Raw genomic sequence first — 7,715 nt, forward strand, 5'->3', positions numbered from 1 at the left:
GAAGCAATGAGCTTAAATTGCAGCAAGGGTAGTTTAGGTTGGACATTAGGAAAAACTTTGTAACTGTCAGGGTAGTTAAGCACTGGAATAAATTGCCTAGGGAGCTGTGGAATCTCCATCACTGGAGATTTTTAAGAGCAGGTTCGACAAACACCTGCCAGGGATGGTCTAGATAATACATAGTCCTGCCATGAGTGCAGGGGACTGGACTAGATGACCTCTCGAGGTCCCTTCCAGTCCTATGCTTCTATGATTTTATTATCTCCACAGATAGAAAACAACTGTAGGACATGGCTAGCAGGAACCACAGAGTTGTGACACAGTTCTTCTTTGTGGCTTTCTTCAACATCCTGGAGCTCTGAGTTTCACTTTTTTTTCTGGTGCTGCTGTTGTACCTCATCACTGTGGTGGGCAACATCCTCATCATCACGATCACGGTGGTGGACCCTGCCCTTCAGTCCCCCATGTATTTCTTCCTTCGGAATTTGTCCTTTCTGGAAATCGGTTATACCTCGTCCACTATCCCCAAGATGCTGGTGAACTTATTCTCTGAGGACAAGAGTATTTCCTTCCTGGGCTGTGCCACACAGATGTATTTTTTCTCCTTCCTGGGGATCACTGAGTGTTGCCTGCTGTCTGCCATGGCATATGACTGTTACATGGCCATATGTCACCCACTGCGCACGACCATGATGATCAGAGGTGTGTGTCTCCAGCTCTCAAGTGTGTCCTGGCTCATCAGGGTGCTGGTGGGAGTTGAGCAGAAACTTTCATATTCCCTCTGCCCTACTGTGGGCCTAATAGCATCAACCACTTCTTCTGAGACCTGCCCCCACTGCTGAAGCTGGCCTGCACGGATACCTACAGGAATGAAATAGCTGTTTACACCATCGCTGTCACCTTCATCATGGTCCCCTTCCTGCTCATCCTTGTATCCTACATCCGTATCCTCAGTATTCCGTCAGCTGCGGGCAGGAGCAAAACTTTCTCCACCTGCTCCTCCCACCTCATCGTGGTGACCTTGTTTTTCGGGTCTGGCATCGTGACGTATCTTAGGCCCAAATCCAGCGTCTCACTCAGCAGTGACAAACTGCTTTCCCTGTTCTGCTCAGTGGTGTCTCCAATGCTGAACCCTTTGATCTACAGCCTGAGGAACAAGGAGGTAAAGGAAGCCCTGAGAAGGGTGATGGCCAGAAAAATATTTATTTGAAAAGTGGGGGGAAAAATATTATTTTAATAGTCTTGTGATGGATTTGGAGTTGCCTGTTGTAGCCTGATCTATGAATCGTATATGAATTATATTGATTACTTAAGAATTCCCAGTTATCACTTTGAGGTATTGAAGGTTCTTGTCCCAGTATCAGGCCCAGTATTATTAAAGTTACTGTTCAGCTGGGAACCCCGATGTCCACGGTTGCAACACTCACACTTTAGGAACCCTTCTGTCTTTGTAATCGTTTATTAATACATTCAGCAAAGTCACAAACACTCGAACCCAGCAAGGTAGACTGAAATAATACATACTGTACATCTGAACATCCATATGCTCCCACCATCCCTTGCAGAACAACCAGAAATGTTAGCCATTATCATCCTCATCACCATCACCTTCCTCATTATCACCAGTGGCCATCATCCTGGCACCTCCCAAGGGCTACATCACTCTCTCCCCCTGCACACAGGCTGGGATACAACTTTTATAATATGTTATGTCAGGGGTAATTAATAGGTGGACTGCAGGCCAAATCCAGACCGCCAGATGTTTTTGAATGGACTTCAAAATCTTTGAAATTACTTGTTGTTATTATTGTTACTGTGGTGTGAAAAATGTTTCTCTGAAGTCTGGACCTTGACTATACCTTGACTAAGAAATTTGGACCTTGACAAAAAATAATTAACAACTCCAGTCTTACAGGGTACAGGCCTGTAGGTTTCTTGCATTACTGCTGAATAAAATAAATGCTAAAGTGAGCTCTATGGGCTACCCTGTAGCAATCTGTGAATACTGTATGATGTTTGTCTGAATATTGTAAAGATGTTTTTGTATACACCTATTGGGTTAATTCAACAGCTGGGTGTTCAGGAAATGACCCAGGAAGACAAACAATAGCTCAGAGAAGAGCTCCTCTGCAAACACCAAGGACAATTAACTGTGACATGCTACCTCTGCCCACCCATGGTGGGCCTGCTAGCCCAGCTTTCCCAGGACTGCATCCCTCCTGAATAGAGGAGAGCCTGGTTTGCTGAGATGGTTTAGAGGGTGCAATTGCCTCTTGACCTCCAGAGGCTGGGGGGGTTCTTCGAGGAAGCATAGCCTGCCTTGTCTCTTGCTGTGTTGTGTTCCTACTGTTAAGATTAAACAACACTGTTTTAAGAAGGCTGTTTTGGGTCACTGTTATCACCGCAGGTCACGGGTCCCCAAGTGGACACACACTTGCACCGAGTCCAGTCAGTCCTGCTGAGTAATGCTGGATGATTTTAAATTTGGTTTAGAAAGAGCTCAGCAGACCCTGGCTTGCCAGACCTCACACACTGATTATCAAATTTCTCAGATTTACTGTAAAAGAAAAATAATAATGCAGCCAGCTCTTGGGGGATGCCACAAAATGAGATAATGATTTTTCAAAGTTCTGAGAAAGATGTGGCTGAACAGAGATCAGCTTTCAGAAGAGCAAGGGAACCTGCCAAGCAGCGAGGGCTCAAATATTTGCTAAAGTTTCCAGCTCAGTTTCATGTGCAGGTTCGTGAGGAAGTGCATCAGTTCCAAAAGCCACAAGGCTCGGAACATTTTGTAACTAGCCTAAAATGAATCAAGTCCCTGTTCTGTTGTAAACCACGTTTACTTGGCCTCCGTTGATGATATTTCAATCTTCAGAAATTCATGGGCAGGGCATAAGGCTCACAGAGAAATTGTGCTGAAGAGACTCAAAGCGTTTGTCCACTGCAAAGAAAAACCCACGGCTGGCCCATGCCAGCTGACTCAGGCTCTCAGGGCTCGGGTTGTGGGTCTGTTTCATTGCAGTGTAGACTTCTGGGCTTGGGCTGGAGTTCAAGCTCTGGGACCCTCCAATCTTGCCGGGTCCTAGAGCCTGTGTTCTAGCCTGAGCCTGGAGGACTCATTGTGAAGAGAGTGCTCACTTTGGATGGGCTATTACCAGCAGGAGAGTGAGTTTGTGTGTGGGGGGGCGGAGGGTGAGAAAACCTGGATTTGTGCTGGAAATGGCCCAACTTGATGATCACTTTAGATAAGCTATTGCCAGCAGGAGAGTGGGGTGGGAGGAGGTATTGTTTCATGGTCTCTGTGTATATAATGTCTTCTGCAGTTTCCACAGTATGCATCCGATGAAGTGATCTGTAGCTCACGAAAGCTCATGCTCAAATAAATTGGTTAGTCTCTAAGGTGCCACAAGTACTCCTTTTCTTTTTCTCTATGAGGTGCATCTAGGTACAAATAAAAATACTAAAACTCAGAGGTGGGACTTTCAAAGGCACAAACATCCCATCACCTTAAGAAAGGGCAGAAGGACAGATATCCAGAGGCATTTAGGCACCCAAAGTTGCAGATAGATGCCTCGTGGGATTTTCAACAGTATTTAGGCAACATAGGTGCCTTAAGGCCAGATTTTTAAAGCTATTTAGGTGCTGCGGCACTCAGCATCGCAATGCCCAAGCCTAACTCACTTTTTCCCAGATTTAGGCACCGAGGACTTTACCTTCTATTGACAGCCAATGGGATTTAGACTCTTCCATGCCTATATCCCTTTTGAAAATGGAATTTAGGCTCCTCAATCAGTTAGGCATTGTTGCAACAGTGAGCTCAGCAACCCCAAATAGCTTCAAAAATCTGGGCCTGAGGGCTTTGCTGAATCAGGACCTTAATTCAAGCTATGCAGAGCCTCAAAGGATCTGCTGTTCCTCAAAGGATGCTAGCCACTGGGAAGTTATAGACCACACTAAAAAGGTCAGCAGAGCTAAGAGAGAGTAAAGGAATTGCTTTAACAACAACAATCTTGCAGCCTTTCTTCACATGAATAAATCCACGAGGTCTAATTCTGATCTCACAAACTGTTTTTTGCAATATTAACTTTTGCCAGAGATCCTCCCATTTTACAGCTGCCCAGGTGAGGTCAGAACCAGGAGCTGTAAATTCTGAGGACATGTACATCCTACATGCTATGTATTTTATTTTTAAATAACTGACTTGCTGCACTGAATATATATTATTATTATTTTAATGGGAATTGGGGGTCCAAATTCCTTAAGTGGGTTAGACAGAGGAATAGGTGTGGTTGATCTACCTTGTAATCTGGAAGAACACTGCAAAGAGATGATGCAGTGCTCAATGCCTCCCGACAGCTGCTGAGAGCTCTCAGCTGACACTCCGGTCAGTGGAGGAAAGGCTCTGCTGAAGACAACTAGCAGCTACAGGGTCAGGAACATGCACAGAACTTCCACTTTATGGGAAAATACAGAAGGACATTTTGAAAACAACTGCGGAAAGGAGTGAGCATCCATGTGAAACAGGCGAGTTGTCAGGGAGACAGAAAGGCATGCAATCCCTGTTTAAAGGGCTGGGAGATGGGAGATAAAAGCTATGGGAATTGCCCTGGGTACTGTTATGCTCACAGCATACAAACAGGGAAGTTAGATTAAAACATCAAATACTCTCTCTGGAAGGTTGCAACGGAACATGACTTTATTGCATAAAATCCAAAACCCTAATGCACAAGAACCAAAACCTGAGAGAGAAAAAGCAGGCTGCTCCCTAGGGCAGAGAGACCCAACTCACCCAACATTGCTCTAGGCTGGCTCTTTCCAGACTGACTGCTGAAAGACACTGATCTCATGCTTCCCTACAGAGCCCCTGGTCTGCAAGCAGGACCAGGAGAACCCTCGAGAATTTAAAGTGAGAGCATATAATTTTAATGCAGTTTTCAATACACCACCGATGCCATAGAAAGAGAGGGAAAGATACAGGCAAAGAGAGAGAGAGAGAGACAGACAGGCACAGAGAGACATCAGACAGATAGAGGGAGATGTGTGAAACACCCCTATTTAACATTAGAGCTGACGGATTTTTTTTCCTTCACAGAAATGTTTGACTTTTTGTGAAAAAAACTGACAATCAAAATGTTGTGGCTGAAAACTCAAAATTTTCCACCAGAAGCTGAAAGCTTTTGATTTTTGACCCAATATTTTTCAGTTTTTGGCTGAAAAGTTTTTGGGTTTTGGCCAATTTTTTTTTTAATGAAAACATGCCATTTTTCAGGGAAAGCAGACACTTTTCATGAAAAATTCTCATTTAATTTGAAAACCTAATTTTCCATAAAAAAACAAACAAACAAAAAAACAGTTTTGAGAAGAAATTTTCCAGAAGCTCTATTTATCGTAAGAAATGTAACACATCCGAAAAGACAATATAAAAAAACCCTCTGCATTCCAATGTTAGAGAAATAAAGAGACAAATTAGTAATACACTAGATCAGTAATGTATCACTGTAACCAATTTCACTCAAACGATCACTGAAACACCAAGTCAGCTGAAATGTGTCCAAGTTATCAGTTAACCAAGGCCTTGTCTACACTACGAAATTAGGTGAAATTTCTCAAAGTCGGTTTTGTAGAAGGTGTTTTTATACAGGCGACTGTGTGTGTCCCCACACAAATGCTCTAACTGCATGTAGTCGGCGGAGTGTGTCCACAGTACCGAGGCAATTAGAGAAGGTGTATCAAGCCACAGCCTGGCCATGAGCCACCTGAGCACAAGGATTGATTTTCCATATGGAATTACGGAGCAGCTGATTTTGCTTACTACATGGGAAACAATACTCACCCACAAGTACCACAAGTCCTCCTTTTCTTTTTGCGAATACAGACTAACACGGCTGTTACTCTGAATACTCACCCAGTCACTATATCTCATCCACAGCATAAAAAGGGGCTTGGAAAACAACAGTGGGCTGAAAAGCAAGAGCAAAATTTCATAGAGAGGACTTAAAGGCAGGCAATCAAAGAAACACTGAAACACCCTGTCTGGAACAGGATAGAATGGGAAATGCTCAGAAACCAAAAGAAAGAGAGAGAGACAGACAAAGAGATAGATCCTTTGTATTTCAAGTGTTTTCCTAATAGTACACTGCATGGTCTACAGTCCTTAACCAGCCTTCACTCAGTGAAAATTCCCATGCACCGAGAACAATGGAAGTGTGTTGGTTACAGACTGAGCAAAACCGTCGTATCTGAGCACCTCACAGTCCTTAATATATTTATCCTCACAACGCCACAGTGAGATTGGAAAAGGTTTTTGTGCCCATTGTACAGATGGAGAACTGAGGCCCAGAGGGCCAGGTTTGATAAAGTACTTATCTGCGTTTTTAGGCACTCAGTGCCCAGTGAGATTTTACAAAGTTCTTAATCAGGCTCAGTGCCTAACTCCCATTGAAGCCAAAGGGAGTTAGATGCCTAACCTGCTTAGATGCTTTTCAGCATTCCACCTGGTGCCCATCTACATCGTTTGGTGCCTCAACACCTTTAAAAATCTGGCCCTAAGCAATTCCCCCAAAGGCCCCCCAGGGAGCCTGCAGGAGTGCAGAGAATTGACCCCAGGTGTCCAACATCCCAGGTTAGCCCCCTATCCAAATCTATCCATAGCTATAGCTCACCACATTACTCAATTTCCTGAATTACAAAAAGATCTCTTATGACAGTGAGTTCCAGGAGACAAATACACATTGTGTAAAAAGAAAATGGTTTCGTGTCTGAGTGTTAAAGGTGTTGCCTGTTAAGTTGATTGGGTGACTCTTGATTTGGAGGTGCACCTAATGGAGTTTCTCTGTCCCATTCATTAGTCCTTAACGTCCCGCATGTCCCACCTTGTTCATCTCCTCTTTAAATTAAACTCTCCGAGCCTTTTCTGAGGCTGGGATATTCAAAGGGACCTAAAGAAATTAGGCACAGTAGAAAATCAAGGGGATTTGGTCACCTGACTCCCTTGAAATTCCCAGTCCCATTAAACTCTGCCCATCCATGCATCTGCTTCTCTTCTCACCCTCTGCTCCGTTCCCAGCCCCATGCAGCAAATGGGAAAAGAAGAGCCGCTCTCCTCCCCCAGCTCTGAGACAGCAGGTGCAGCTCAGGAGCCTGCATGCCAGAGCCAGCAGAGCGGGGCGTGAGCGCGCGCTCCTCATGCGAGTGCCTGAGACACTGAGAGCGCGACACTGACCAGCAGCGCAGCTGGGAAACTGCCTCTGCCCAGCACCCTGCCCCGTGCACAAAGGGAACGCCCCCAACAGCCACACACAGACCCCTCTCCCTTTCCTTCCCTCCTCGGCGCCCTGAGACACACACGAACCCCGCTGCACTCTGCAGCCCAGCTGAAGCGTGAGAGTGTCTGGGCCTGGATTTCGTGCAGCACCCCTGGTGCAACAGAACAGCTGGAACTCAATGCTCCCAGCCACGCTCTGCAGTGTCGCAGCTCAGCCCTGTTGGGGGCAGGGCTGAGGCATATCAGGGGCAGAGTAGGAAGTGAGAGGGAGCAGGATATGCACAGCTGCGGTGTGCGCCTGAGAGCACCCTGGCTGCGCTCCTTCCCACTACGGCACCGTTTCCTCCCTATGTGAGATCCCCAGGATCTGACTAAGGGCTTGTCTAAATGGAGAGTCAGATCGTGGCAAGCTGGGGGGTGAATCTACAGCGCACTAGCCTGCCACGTACTA

At 45.6% G+C, this 7,715-nt stretch overlaps 1 pseudogene; it reads left to right on the forward strand.

Annotated features, from left to right (window-relative positions):
* The first annotated feature begins 290 nt into the window (after positions 1 to 290).
* LOC141998184 (olfactory receptor 10A4-like) lies at positions 291 to 1,210 on the forward strand (annotated as a pseudogene).
* Positions 1,211 to 7,715: the final 6,505 nt, after the last annotated feature.

This window comes from Natator depressus, chromosome 14, assembly GCF_965152275.1.
Source record: "Natator depressus isolate rNatDep1 chromosome 14, rNatDep2.hap1, whole genome shotgun sequence".
Taxonomy (NCBI): domain Eukaryota; kingdom Metazoa; phylum Chordata; order Testudines; family Cheloniidae; genus Natator; species Natator depressus.